This window comes from Sciurus vulgaris, assembly GCF_902686455.1.
Source record: "Sciurus vulgaris genome assembly, chromosome: 6".
In the NCBI taxonomy this organism is placed as follows: domain Eukaryota; kingdom Metazoa; phylum Chordata; class Mammalia; order Rodentia; family Sciuridae; genus Sciurus; species Sciurus vulgaris.
Window position 1 is genome coordinate 15540565 of NC_136466.1, and position 15734 is coordinate 15556298.

Genomic DNA, 15734 nt, shown 5'->3' on the forward strand with positions numbered 1-15734 from the left:
TGATGCCTCTTTATACCATTCAAAATTCTCAGAAAATATAATGATAAGTTTTGGCTATAGTTCCCTCATTCTCTCAGTCACTGACAGAGTTTGTAGTTGGACAAGTGGCAATCTGGGACTGTGCTTTGCACTAAGCAATAGCTCTTTGACAGAAGTATTCACAGGTTTGTAAAGCATTTATTTTATCTATTCAAAGAATCAGTAGATATGGAAAACCACATCCTTTAAATTCGTGGTACACAGAGCAATTTTCTTTCCAGTGCCCAGTTACTAGAAAGTATGCTCTAAACTATTTTCTTTCTTTAATTAAAGTGTGGCTCGGAAGAAAACTAAACAACTTTCAATTTTCCAAGCAATCCCTTAGGTAGCATTAATACTTGCTAAAAATGTTCCTTGTATCAAAACACTTAACATCGCTCTTTCTCATTGATAACATGTATCTCCTTTACTGAAGCATGCCCAAATAATTGTAAACTTAAATCTCAGATAGTATAATTAACTTGATTTCTTCAAAGGGATGTATAAATACTTAGTATAAACTCTAATTTTCAAATACATCAAAAACCCAAAGTACAACAAAGCATAACATAATGCCATGTTCCCACAAGTCAGTATGAATAAATACTGTTATTAGACCATATATACTTTTAAAAACTTAATAAAAGGGATAAAACTTCATAGGAAAGTTGGAGTTCAGTTTTTCACTTACCCTACTTTCCCTATCTTCCAGTAATGAAAATGCTGTATATTCTTCTAGTTTTGTTTTCAAATATTTATACAAATATATGTGTTAATGCATTTACTATTGTTTTTATACTCATGATCTCATTTGACAATTTACTTTTTCCACTTTTTTTTGAGACATTCATCATGTAACTATACCAGAGCACTGCCAAAAAATAAGTTTTAGGGGTTCAGGAAAAAAAATCAGACTTTCACCTTTCTACTCAACAAACAAATACATTAAAATTATATTACGCAAATTTTAGATACTTCTTGTGTAGAGACAGTGAGACAAGCATACTTTTAAAGATGCTGTCTTCATGCCAAATAAGTGTTTAATAGATTCTATTCCTATGCCATTGCTTGAGTTGTAGTAAGTTTCTCTAAAACATATCTGTTTGAATAATTTTTTAATGGATATCAGAGTTAAAAACAAAGTAATAAGGAACAGGTGGCTAAAAGAAAGAACCTGAATTTTTCTAAAACTCTATTAAAATTGTATTTGGGAAATGAATATCTAGAGTCATAGATTTTTTTTAATATAATGTAAAAGTAAAATTAAGTATCCTATTCTAACACAACTATTTCCAAGTATTAGTGACAGAAAACAGGAATTTCACAATAGCTTAATAGACAAATGATTTCTTAAAACTATGAGAATAATCTACATCTGATTTTCTGGATGGAAATCCTTTCAGGTAAGTCCTATGAATATGTGTGTCTGCATGCAGACTGATATTTGAGGAGTATAGATGAAACTGCATTTATAGAAAATGCCAATTGAACATTTCACTTACAGAGAAGTATCACAAGTTTGTTCACTGACATTTACAACTACATACAAAAAGAAGTAGGTTAGTATGCTTTTCAAAATCTTCACATGGAAACATTATATTACAGCATCCAAAAAACAGTGGGATTTCTTATATTTAATACTTTAGAACTTAGAATCCATACTCAGTGTAGTTTTAATTTGCTTTTCCCAAATTTCTATTAATGTTGAACATTTTGTCATACATTTCTTGGCCATTTGTATTTCTTCTCAATCCAGTTACAATGTCAACTATTGAGAACATGAACAATAATAATTGCTGGAGAGGAGGTGGAGAAAAAGAAACACATTTGCACTGTTGGTGGAATGGTCAATTAGTACAACTAAAACGAAAATCTGTATGGAAGTTCCTCAAAATACAAGAAAAGGAACAACCACATAACCCAGCTATCCCACTCCTCGGTATTTATACTATGGAATTAATGCCAGTGTGCTATAGTGATACATGCATACCCATGTTTATAGCAGTGGATAGCCAAACTGAAACCAGCCTAGCTGTCCATCAGTAGATGAATGGATGACTCAATAGATACATGGGTAAAGAAAAGATTTATTCAGCTATAAAGAAGAATGAAATGATATCATTTGCAGGAGAATGGATGGAATTCAAGAATATTATGTTAAGCAAAATAAGCTAACCTCAGAAAATCAAGAGTTGTGTGTTTTCTTTCATATGGAAGCTAGAGAGGAAAGAGGGGAAGAAATGTATGTGTATATGTGGGGAGTGGGATAAACATCTCATGAAATTTGAATGGATTTCAGTAAAGGAAAGGGACTAGGAAGAGGGAGAGATATTAAAATTACATGCAAACATATTAAATGCATGTTGCTATTACATGTAACAAATTTGTGTATATACATATATTTCTGATGGTAATGAAAGACAAAAAGGATATTTGATGCTGATATTTGTTAAGTACAAAAATAAACTGTCTTCAAATCTAAGAGCTATAATCATGGATAAAAAATATTAATACATATATATTCATGAAACTAAAGTAACTGGGTTTGAAACTTCATTGTTGTTTAAAAGAATTATTTTATTCACAAAAGAATATTTCTTTTAGTGCTGAAACTTATTCTATATTATGAAGTGATAAACATTTTATCTTTATTAATTCTGTATTAAAATAAATTATTTAACAAAATTACATGCTGTGTTAAAATGAAGCTGAACTAATTTTCAGACCTGCATAGTAAGTTGCTTTTACTTACAAACATGAAAATAAGCAATGATATATTTCAAATTCATCCCAGAGGCTATTTTCAACTCCTCATTTAAAATGCAGTTTTTATATTCCATGTCTTGGTACAAACAAAATTACATTTAATATTATTGAAGATGCTTCTTGTTTAATGATGCTGTTACACAATAATATTCTATTATGCCATCAGTAAAAAAGATTCCATTATGTTGCTATAATTGTCATCAATTACACATTGTAAAATGCAAATATGCTACTAATTGAAATTATGTAGCTAAAGTTTTACTAAGGTGTGTGTTTTATTGAAGATATGGAAAAAAATAAAACATTTAGTTCCTTTAATGACATGTTTTATGATTTCTGGGCACAAGTCAGGAACCCATGCGCCAAGGAATAGGACAACACATTATTAGTTTTTTGATGTTCTTTATTCTTCAATTAGTCAACTGACATGATTCTTATCATTCAGTTGTTCTTCTCTCAAATTAATTTTAATAATTTGATAAACTGAAAAAATGTATTTTGTTTCAGTGGTTGTATAGTTATAGTGGAATTTCTAAATGCTCAAAGAAGATATTACATCATACTATACGTCGCGAGACAGGAATGGCAGAATATGCTTAGAAACTCTTCTGTGCAATTGCTTAGAACAGCAGGAAAACTATCAAATTGGCTTTTCAAAATTTTGGAAACAAATTTAAGGAGCATGAAAATCCTGGGGTCTGGACTCAAGAAAAGAACTGAATATTGGCAGTGATAGTGAACTTTGTTGAATTTTAACTTACCCTCTTTCCACTGTCGGCTTAAAAACCAATAGTCTGGAAGTCATTGGTGGGGTCACAGAGGAGGGTTAGAGTTCCTTCAATGCCTTCTTCTCAGTGAATATCTTTATCTGATCTTTCTGAATTTCCTGGAAAGTACCACTTGCAAATGATTGTCTTCATTTGACCTAACCCAGATCAGCTACTGTGAGATCATTGGCCTTTTCCAGGGACTTTTGACAAAAACCATCAGGGGAAGTTCATTGCTTAACAAAGCAGTTGCTTGAGGTGACTAGAATTGGGTCAAAAATTAAGCAAAACAAACAAACAAACAAAAATGATTTAAAAAGCTGAAGAATAAGAGGTCCATAGGTTCATTAAAAAAATTTCTAAGGTAATTCATACTTCTGCAAATATACAGGGCCATGTGCAAGGCTAGGCAAGCCTGAGAGGGAAGCTCACTTGCCTAGGAAAGACTTGGGAAGGCCCTAAATTCTCACCTTTCACTTTCCTTAAGCCTCTGCACATGCAGGAATTGGAGAATAAGCAGACTTTTAAAAGGTCTGCCTAAGCTCCTAAGAGCATTGATCAACCATTAGCTACATTAAGCAGAAAAAAGAAAGAAGACTGATACATTAATATCAGAGATGACAGAAGAGAGATTATTGTCAACTTTGCAGAAATAAAAAGATTACAAGGGAATCTCTTATATGCACAGTTCTTTGCTAACAAATAACCTACATAAAATGAAAGCGATGAAACAGGGAATCTGAAAGGAACTATAACAAAGAAAGTGATTCAACAGTAATGAAAAAATTTCCACCTGGCTTCACTGTTGACTTCAATCAAATATTTATAGAAGAATTAACGCTACTTTCACACAAACACCTCAAAAAAATTGAAGTGAACAATTCTCAACTTCTATGAGACAAGTATTACCTTGATACCAACATCAGACCAAGTCATCCAGGGAAAGAAGAAAGAAACAACAGACAAATATCCTTCACTATTACAGACAAAAATATTCTTATCAAAATACTAGTCAACCAAATACAGCAATATATAAAGAATTACACTTTATTGCCTAGTGGGATTTTTGTCAGTAATGCAGTTTTCTTCTATGTATCAAGGTAACACACCCTGTTACTATTATAAAGACAAAAAACACATGATAATCTTAGGAGATGCAAAGGAAATATTTCACAACATCCAATACCCTTTTATGTTAAATGTTCAAGAAAGTTGAAATAAAAAGGGATTTTATCAACCTAACAAAATGACAAATACAAAAACCCAGAGCTTACACCATAATTAATGGTGACAGACTAATGCTGTTGCCTTAGAATTAGAACTGTACATTGTCATATTGGAGGTCCCAGCCAGGACAAATGAAAATCATAAAAAAAAAAAAAAAAAAAAAAAAATAGAACTCTTCCAGAAAGGGGATACAGCTCAGTGATAATGTACCCCTGGGTTAATTCCAAGCACTCACCTCAGCAAAACAAAACTAAACAAAACAAAAAAACTATTAGAGCTAATGGAAGAGGTAAGCAGCAAGGAGAAAGATACTAAATCAATGTAGAAAAATTCTTTTTATCTCTAAATTCTACAAATGACCAATCTGAAAAGTAGGTGATTCCATTTATACAGGTATTTGAAAGAATAAAATAAAAACAGGAATAAAATTAACAAGAAGCACATGAATATTAACTAAAAGAAATTTAAAAGACCTAAATAGGTAAATGATCCCAAACTTCATGTTTTAGAAATTTTAATACTGTGAAGATGATAATAGGTCTTTGATTGGACTGTGGATTCAATGCTATCCCTATCAAAATCCAGCTGTTCTTTTCTCTTTCAGAAATTGAAAAATTCATCCTGAAAATTCATTGAAAATGTTTATTAGAGTTAAAACAATCTTGCAAGAGTAAAACTGGAGGACTCAAAATTACGTATTTCAAAATTCACTGCAAAGCTATACTGGTGGTACTGATATATATACAGAACCATGAATCAATGAAATACAATTAGGAGTCCAGAAATTCGCCTTTATGTGTATAGTCAATTAATTTTTTTCTACAAATTTCCAAGACAATTCAATGCGGACAGGATAGTTTTGTCAGCAAATGCTACTGGGATAGAGACACCCATACACGGAACACAGTGACTGTGACCACCATCAACATACTATACATCCTACACTAAGATTCCATCTCACTCCAATTAGAATGGCGATTATCAAGAACACAAGCAACAATAGGTGTTGGCGAGGATGTGGGGAAAAAGGTACACTCATACATTGCTGGTGGGGATGCAAATTCGTGCAGCCACTCTGGAAAGCAGTGTGGAGATTCCTTAGAAAACTTGGAATGGAACCACCATTTGACCCAGCTATCCCACTCCTTGGCCTATACCCAAAGGACTTAAAATCAGCATACTTCAGAGATACAGCCTCATCAATGTTCATAGCTGCTCAATTCACAGTAGCCAGATTGTGGAATCAACCTAGATGCCCTTCAATTGATGAATGGATAAAGAAACTGTGGTATATATACATATACAATGGAATATTACTCAGCTATAAAGAATAATAAAATTATGGCATTTGCAGGCAAATGGATGAAATTGGAGAATATCATGCTAAGTGAGATAAGCCAATCTTAAAAATCCAAAAGACGAATGATCTCACTGATAAGTGGATGATGACACGTAATGGGGGTGTGGGAGGGGGGCAAGAATGGAGGAAGGAGGGATTGTATAGAGGGAAAAGAGAGGTGGGAGGGGTGGGGGGGAAGGAAAAAAATAACGGAATGAATCAAACATCATTACTTTATGTAAATGTATGAATATGCAAATGGTATGCTGTTACTCCATGTACAAACAGAAACAACATGTATCCCATTTGTTTACAATAAAAAATTAATTAATTAATTAAAAAAACATACTATACATCCATCAAGCACAATGAATTGAGCACATAAATATAAGAGCTGAAATTGCCCTTCTTTGCTAAAAAAAAAAAAAAGTCTCAAACCTCTGTGATTTTGTGCAATGATTTATAACACTAAAAGTACAAATAGCACAAGAAAACAGATAAATTGGACATCATATATAAAACAAACATATGTTGCCAAAGACAGCATTAAGAAAGAGAAACTGCAACCCATTGTTAGAGTTCAGTTACAAGACTCCCCAAATATTTCAAATTGAAAATGTTTGAGAATCCAGCAGCAGTAAGGCAGTCTCTCTGACCTTCCCATAGCTTGTCTGCTGTGAACCGCTCTTAAAACTTAGGAAGGATTTTCTGATCACCCCCTAAAGAAGGGCAAATAAAGAGGTGCCCTCTGCATACTTGGAGGAAGGGAGCACCCTTATCCCTGAAGACAGGAAAGGATCTCGGCTCCTTACCCTCTGATCATCCACGCCCTGTCACATTTCTGAACTGGTCATCAAATCTACTATTAAAAACAAATAACAAGAGAAACAAAACCCGTCTAACTTTCTGTGATCTCATTTCCTTCTGAAGACTACTAGGGAAGGGTGTTCTAAAAGCAACTAATTTTAGTAACAGAAATCAGAATACAGGTAAGGAAGGAAAACAAGAGAAGAAAGAAGAAGAAAAATATTTTTATTTCCAATAAATCCTTTTTCATTTCCTTTTTAATGTATTATGATAAAGAGCATTTCATTAAATATTGCTAAAAATTATCAAAATATATTTTAAAATATTATTCCATGACCTCCTATAATCCTTTAACTCAATTTAAATGATGGTATAAGTATCATGCATTTATTTATATTCAAATCTTTGCTGAGCAACTAGTAAGTATAAGATTATATATTTGATTCTATCAGCAAACTACATGTAGTTAAAACTAAACGTTTAATTACCTTTAATTCTCTAAGTGTTCACCAGCTGAAGTAAAATACTTTAATACTTTATTCTTGCACAGGTAAAACCTTTAAAGATTTAATTAAATACACTTACAGAAGGTTTTTAGGTTCAAAACTCCATTCACTGTCCTAATGAAAAAAAAATGACCATATAAATTGATCTAATTAAAAAGAAACAGTGAGCTGAGTGAAGTGATGCACACCTGAAATTCTAGCTACTCTGGAGGCTGAGGCAAAAAGATTACAGGTTCAATGCCAACCCGCGCAACTTGGCAAGACCCTGTCTCAAAATCGAAAGCGCTGGGGTGTAGCTCAGTGGAAGAGCACCCCTGGATTCAATCCCTCATACTGCAAAAAAACTTAATAATAATAATAATAATAATATACAAAAAACTGAATTCATCCTATATATTTATTTAAATATAATCACAAACTATTTTACACAAACACACATCTTCAAAACTAAGTATAGAATCATGCCATCACTAGTGTGGTTAATTGTTCATTGTTAGATATTAACAGAGGTACACAGAATAAGAAGTGGATGACCGTGAAGAGGAATTTTCATCCCTTCTCTCTATTTTTCCATGGTTTGAATTTTTGCAACAGGGATGATTGACTGATTAATTTAGAAGAGTATGGCTTTCTCTTCTCTGTAATTACAAATCATGAAGAGTTAGTAGGGTAAAAAGCATCACAATTACAGCTGTGCTCCATTTTTCTCCTAGTGCTGGGTACAAGATGAATGGCAGGTCGGGGAGGAAAAGCTGAAAAGCAGCCCAAGTAAATGCTTTTGATCCAAAGTGTGAACAGTGAGCCCCGAAGACAGTGGATGTGCATGCACCAGAGACGGAGTTTAATCAATCACTGTTACTAAAGAGATGTGCGAGGTGAGAGGAAAAGGAAGACTTGATGTGAATGATCAGGAAGGTAATGATAATTTTGATTAATAAAGGAAATGAAATAATTAGAAAGCTGTATTTTTAAAATTGTGTATGTGTCTGCAATGTGTAGGAGAGAGGTCAGAGAGGGTAGGAACTTTTTGATTTTTTTAATTGAGTTATAAAATTTCATGAAGAAGAAGAGAATTAAGAGATAAGAGTAACAGTCAACCTTAGAGGCAATGATGCCTACATATCAGGTGTTAACATCCATTCTCTTTAGTAAATTTAAAAGTTAAGATATACAGAATTCACATGTAAATCCATATGTAGTTTCTGTGACAGCCCCTGATTTTATGGGGTGCTTGCATTTATATGTTTCTTTTACACCTTGCGTAGTAATGGCAAATGAAAGAAATATAGGACACATTAACTTACACACATATACTCACATGCTCATATAGCTGTGTGCAGAAGGAGCAGTTTGTAATAAAACTGACATCTCTGAAGTCGTGAAGAGTTTTCTCTTTCTAACTGAATTTATATGCATAGAGTTGATATTTCAGATGTTATTTTTGTGGTGAGATCGTCTTTTGGGACTTCAACTACTGGGGATAAAAGGAATATGATGTTGATAGAATTCAAAATGCTGTTTGAAGAGGCAAGCAAACGTGGATCTCTCTTATTACCTTCAGAAAAATTGTGGAAAATAGCAATCTTATGTCAATTATATTAAATATACTTATTTTTATATTTTCAGCACAGGGCTTTGAAATTTTAACAAGATTGATATGTAAATGATAAGTTATCATGATATGATTTTAATAGCACCAACACATCAGAAAAAGATAATTACCATCTTACACTTTCAACCATCCTTGGAAAATTTAAAATATGCAGTTGGGTTTAGGCATTTGGTAGTTGTCTCATACAGAACATATTTAAATACAAATGCTATCTAAACAAATCTTTGACAGATAAACATACAATGATTCAAAATAAATATTCTGGCTTCCAAAACTTTACTATACATGTATGAATCAACATCTACACATAAAAATCCAGCAATTGATTTAAATTCACCTATCAAATGGCAACAATAGAACTAAACTAAGCATAATAATAAATATTTGGATCACACAATATCCAGGGGTTGAAAAGAATGTGTACATCTAATTTTAACAAAAATTTGCTGCCCTCTTAGCAATGTATCCATAATAATCTGTTCCATGCTGGCTTCTATAGTAATGACATATCTGTATATGAAACCTATTCATCTTAAGACTAGTTAGTAAAAATAAATGGCAATTATCTGTCAGACAAAATAAGCAAGATATTAGGAAAGCATTAAGTAAGATATAAATGTTAAACATTTCCTGGGGTTCTATGCATATGGTTCTGCACTTTGCCTTAGTAAAGGCTACATTCACTGAGCAATTGTTTGTTGACTTTCCACTCTAAGTGGACATCAATCTATACCGTGGAGAGCAGGCAAGGTACTCTCCACAAATGTGGTTCTAACACATCATGTAGTGTAATTACAGACAAATAAACCATTACTTTCATCTAAAGATAGAGGTACCATTAAGAAAAAGATGGTGTTTGTGATATACATGTTCACAAGTGATATGCAGGACAGAGGTGACATTTGAACTTCCTCCAATGACAGGAAGTAGCCAGTCATGTAAAGATGGAGCTGCAGGAAGCAATTTGTAAACATCTTGAGATGGAATGAACTTAACATGGTCAACAGAAAGAAAGGAGGACTGTATTTATGGACACAATGAGAAAGAAAAAGATTGAGAAGAGATGAGAGGAAGGTAGGTCAGGTGTCCTTTTTAGAGATTGAAATTATTAAACTTTGGAGACCTCAATAAGTTCTAGGGTGAGGTACTATGATTATCACAGGAATATAAGTAATAATCTCAGGAAGATTTTAACAAAGCTCCGTGAATGCCACAGCAAAGCTTCTAATTTTTTTTTAAAGTTAGTAAATCTTTGAAATTCAAACATGGTTATAGGAAAGTAAAGAAATAATGTAGCTACTGAAGCATTAACTAAAGTGAATAGTGACTCAAAAGCAATTTCTAGTATTGGCAGGTTTATGCTTCTAAGTTATTCCTTTACTTCATTATTGTCAATTACTAAGTTGCATTAACACATCATGATTTTTCCCTAAGAATGTACTCATATATCATTCCTCATTATTCAGAATCCCTTTGTTTGTGATCCCATTTTTGGTCATTTTTTTCTAGATTTTAAAATAGGAATGACTGAAAAAAAAAAAAAAGGATATACTTTCTCCTTCTCTCAATCACTATGCTATCTCTTGTCAGATGATAGAGTCTGTCATAGGCCCAGGAGGAAAAGACCCAAGGTGGAATTTTCTCCTAACATTTTAAGCTTCAGGAAAGTAAAAGAAGTTGCAAAGTCAACTGATGAAGCCCAAGTTGTCTTGTGAGGTGTACCAATAACTCCATAGGTGAAGTATTGTCTCTGTTGTGTGAGACAACCATCTGCACCAATCAAGGAAGCAAAGACAAATTCTAAGGGTGAAAACATTCTGAAAAGCCTCAAAGAGAATTGTTCTTCCTCTTTTCACACGTTCTGCTTCCCCTCTCTCAGCAACTTACCTACAAGATTATATTTGTGTCAATGTTACCCAGGGTTACAAAATCACTAAGGCTGTTGCCTTTGCACACGTGAAAGTTAACTCATGACCCATGAGCTGTTATTTAAATATATCCACTCAGTGTGGTCCTCATTGTTGTCTTGCCTTTTGATGTGCTTGTGAAGCCATGAGATTTCTAGTCCAGTAGAAAACAGCTTATTGACATTATAATTTACAATATATATTTTATCTATTCATTCTAGTATTGAGCACCAAAAGGGAGAGTATTGAGAAAAATAATTTTATACACATATTAACATCAATTTTAAATTGATTCTTTCCAATCTATCAAAACTTTTTGGTGGGGTACATATCAGAGGATATATAACAATTTGTAGGCTATTTTTGGTGAAGGTGTGTGTGTGTGTGTGTGTGTGTGTGTGTGTGTGTGTGTGTGTATCTATGTGAGAGAGAGAGAGATAATATCAATATGTATATAATATATACTATACTCACAAGCAATCATGTATGTGTTTATATAGGTACAAAAGTAAATGGTTCAAGAAATGTAAACTTACAGAACAGGTCTTTAGTGACTTTTATATTTGGATCTAAAATGTTCCCCAAAAGTCCATGTCTTAGAGGTTTGCTTTCCCAGAGTGATGCTATTAGGAGGTGGGGGAAACTTTTAAGAGGTGGGACCTAACAACAGTCTAACATATTGGCACAGGAATTGACTTCTTTAACAAGGTTTCTAAAGCACAAGAAATAAAACCAAAAATCAATAAGTGGGATGACATTAAATTAAAAAGCTTCTGCACAGCAAAGGAAACAATTAAGAGCCTGAAGAAAAAGCCTACTGAATACAAGAAAGCTTTGCTACCTGCTCCTCAGATAAGGCATTGATATACAGAATATGCAAAGAACTCAAAAACTTTAACAACAACAACCAATAAATAAGCAAAACAACCAATAGCCCAGTTAATAAATGGGTAGAACAATTAAAAAGATACTTCTCAAAAGAAAAAAGTACAAATGTACAACAAATAGATGAAAAAAGTGTTCAACATCTCTAGCAATTAGGAAGATGAAAATCAGAAATTCATTGAAATTTCCTCTCACTCCAGTCAGAATGGCAATAATCAAGAATAAAAATAAATGCTGGCAAGGATGTAGGAGAAAGTACACTCACACATTGTTGGTGAGATAGCAAATTATGCAACCACTTTGGAAAGCAGTATGAAGATACCTCAAAAAACTATGCATAGAACCACCCTCTGACCTAATTATCCCACTCCTTGGTATATATCCCCAATATCAGATGTCAGCAAACTACAGGGATGCGTCCACTTTGGTGTTTATAGCAGCACAATTCACCATAGCCAAGTTATGAAATCCACCTAGATGCCCTTCAACAGACGAGTAAATATGAAAATGTAGTATATATACATAATAAAATATTAGTCATAAAGAAGAATAAAATTATGTCATTTGCTGGTAAATGGATCCAACTGGAGACCATCAAGCTATATGAAATAAGCCAGACCCACAGAGTCAAAGTTCAAATGTTCTCTCTGATATGTGGAAGCTAATATAAAATAAGGAGCAAAAAGAATAGAAGAATGTTAAGTCAAGTAGAGGAAGGGGATTGACAGGGAGAAGGGAGGGATGGGATAAGAACAGTGGAATAAATCTGACCTAACTTTCCTATATGCATATATATGAATATACAGCAGTGAATCTCACCATTAGGAGCATCCACACAGCACTAATTAAAATTAAAAAGAAAAAAAAAATCTCTAAACAAATAGCAGAAAGGTCAGTAGAGGGAAGGGTATGGGGAAGGGAGAAGTAGAGGGAAAAGGGAAGTATGGAGACTGAAGTGAAGCAAATTATATTGTATGATTTTATAATTATTTCAAACTGAATCCAAAAGTTACATGTGACAGAAAAGAAGAAAAAAATAAGAAATCTAAAATAAATTTAAAAAATAAGCTGAAGAAATAAAAATAGGTATCTCACCTCTAAGATACTAGTGTTAGGACTCTAGTTGGATTAAAGAGTTATTAAAAATAATTAGGCTTACAAAGAAAATTCAGGCTAAGAGATAAATACAGGTGGTCTCAATGGTTCAATCCCCTTCCAGCTGTATATTTCTCACATCTGAAATCCTTTTGGTTTAATAATAAAATTCATGCCTAAGAGGAAAAAGGGAAGTAAGACCTAGTGGAAGGTAGTTAAGGACATGGGGGCATGTCCTTGAAGGGCATACTGAGATGCAGAGTCTCTTCCTCCTCTCTCCCTCATCCTGGCGGTGATGGAAACAGACTGTCTCTGTCTTGCACTGCCCCACCCTGATCTCCTGCCTCACCACAGGTCCAAAAGCAATGGGCCACCTGACCCTGACCAAAACCTCCCAAACTGAAGTCAAGTTGATTATCTCAGGTATCCTGGCAACTGGAAACTAACACCCCATCTTAACCTAATGAAATCAATCACGACAGCTAACAGTTTTCTAAGGTGTTTTGAGAGAAAAGGCCCAAGATATAGTGGAAGGAGGAAGAGAAAGGGATTTCAGATGAAGAATTAAATGTGTAACATAAGACAGAGACACAATTTGGCTGGAGCAGCTTTCTGCAAATTGGAGGAAATTGTTCCTGCCACAGTGGAGGCCTTGCCCTCAGGCTACCTCCTGTGAGCAGTGTGTTCTTGAAGTTCTCCTCTCTTGGTTGCAGGTACTATGCACCTCCAAAACTTCTTGTTCTTGGCTAAGCATGCACCTCATTGCTCACACTCCTTGCTCTCTCCCTTGCCACCTGTCCGACTCTCTGTCCCTCTCTCTTCTACAGGCATTTCTTTAATCCACTGGATTCTAGCATTCTTGAAAAGTCACTCATTGACCATCTTCCATTTCTCTATCCAGTCTCTTTGTCAGAGGTTGACTACAGAGTTTTCAAATCTCACTTTAATTATACATGTCGAAAAGTCTGTCATCTACAGTATCTGAAAGATCATGACTGAATCAATTTACTTCTTCAAACATTAACAGAGTTCTCAATCTATATCAAGTAAAATGGTCAGACTCCGGTGGCAGATGCCTGTAATACCAATGACTCAGAAGTCTGAGGCAGGAGGATTACAAATTTGAGGTCAATCTGGGCAACTTAGCTAGATTATGTCTCAAAGTGAAACATCAAAAGAACTGGGAATATAGCTCAGAGGTTCAATACCCAGTACCAAACAAAACAAACATCAAAAAAAGGCCTTATCAGGTAAAACCAGTAGCTACTCCAAACTACCTTCTCTATAGGCATTTTCTTAAGTTTACTAAGTGCAAGAATTAGACATCATTTCTTATTATTTTCCCTATCACAGATAGTATCTAATATTCATTAATTTTATTTTGTAATGTTGCCCAGAACTTTCAGTTCTAATATAATCTCAATCCAGGCATATCACCTCATTGAAAATTAGATAGAAAGTAGATTTTTTTCTCATTTACTTTCTCCTCACTATTCCAGAGAACCAATTACTAACCTTCCAAACAAAATCTGTCTTCTTTCATTATGAGCTGATAGTGCTTATAAGCGTTCCCTGATACCAAGTTGCAACACCTTGAGGGTCTGAGTCTGCAGTCATTATCAAGACTGATCATCAGGATCAGGGTGAGTCCAAGAGTTAAGGACCTGATATAGGTAAAATAACCTCAATCCGACAGTTGATGAAAGATTCCAACTCTGAATATGTTAGCTGGTTTGATATTCAAATACCCAAGGGTGCTATGGAACCTGGGAAATCCCAAAGACTAATTTTAAGAACAGCAATATATATCCTTCTCCTGCTGTCTCCCTCACACATGCATGGGTTTGAACACACTCAATTTTTCTTGTGACTTTCCCTTATTTGTGATATAACTGAATCTTTGAAAAGACAAATTCCATTTATGTATTTATTATGAGCATATGTGTGACTTAAGAAAAAGGATTAAACTGATTTCTTTATTTACAGTAGTAAATTAATAATATTCTGATGAGTGAACCAGAAGCAGAGTGATAAATCCATGAGTGATAAAATGCTTTATTAAATATTTCAAAATATTTCAGATGCAGAGAACAGATGAGATTGTAAGAGAATGGTAAATGCTATGTGGCAATGAGTTTTTTTTTTTTTTTTTTTTTTTTTTTTAAGTAGTGTAGTCCAATATTAAAAACAATCTCTCTTATATGGGCTAGATTCCCAAACTCCACAAGATTTCCAGATAAATTCATACTAACAATTAACAAAATGTGTTTCAAGTAGCTTTCTGGCCTTGCCAACTAAGGAGAGGATGAGAAGGAATCTCAGATTCCCCATGCTATCTCCAAAATCACCTGTAATTTTTGTTTCAACTGTTAAGTTCCTTGCAAAATTTTTTCTTCAATTGAAGAAAAATAAATTTCTTTGAAAAGAAAATAAATGGTAGTAATTTTAATAACTGGGAACGTATAGACATGGCTTCTGAATAACATGGAAAACTGGACAAGAAGTTTCTAAGGTTTAGTCTGAACTCCAGCTTTCCAGGATTTATGCTCTTGCATTCTCATAACTCTAGTGAATTTACCCATCAATTTTTAAAAACGTAATGGACTGTCAGAAGGTGTTTGGAGAAAGCACTTCATTATTGCTACCAAATGCCTGATGCATGCCTCGTTCTGATCCCTCTATCAAGAATCAGTAAACACTTGCAAATGACCTTAGATGAAGGGTACAATGTGACCTCTGTGTAAAATAAGAACACCTTCAAAAAGATTCTTCTTATTTATCTAATGACAAAACCGAAATTTATAT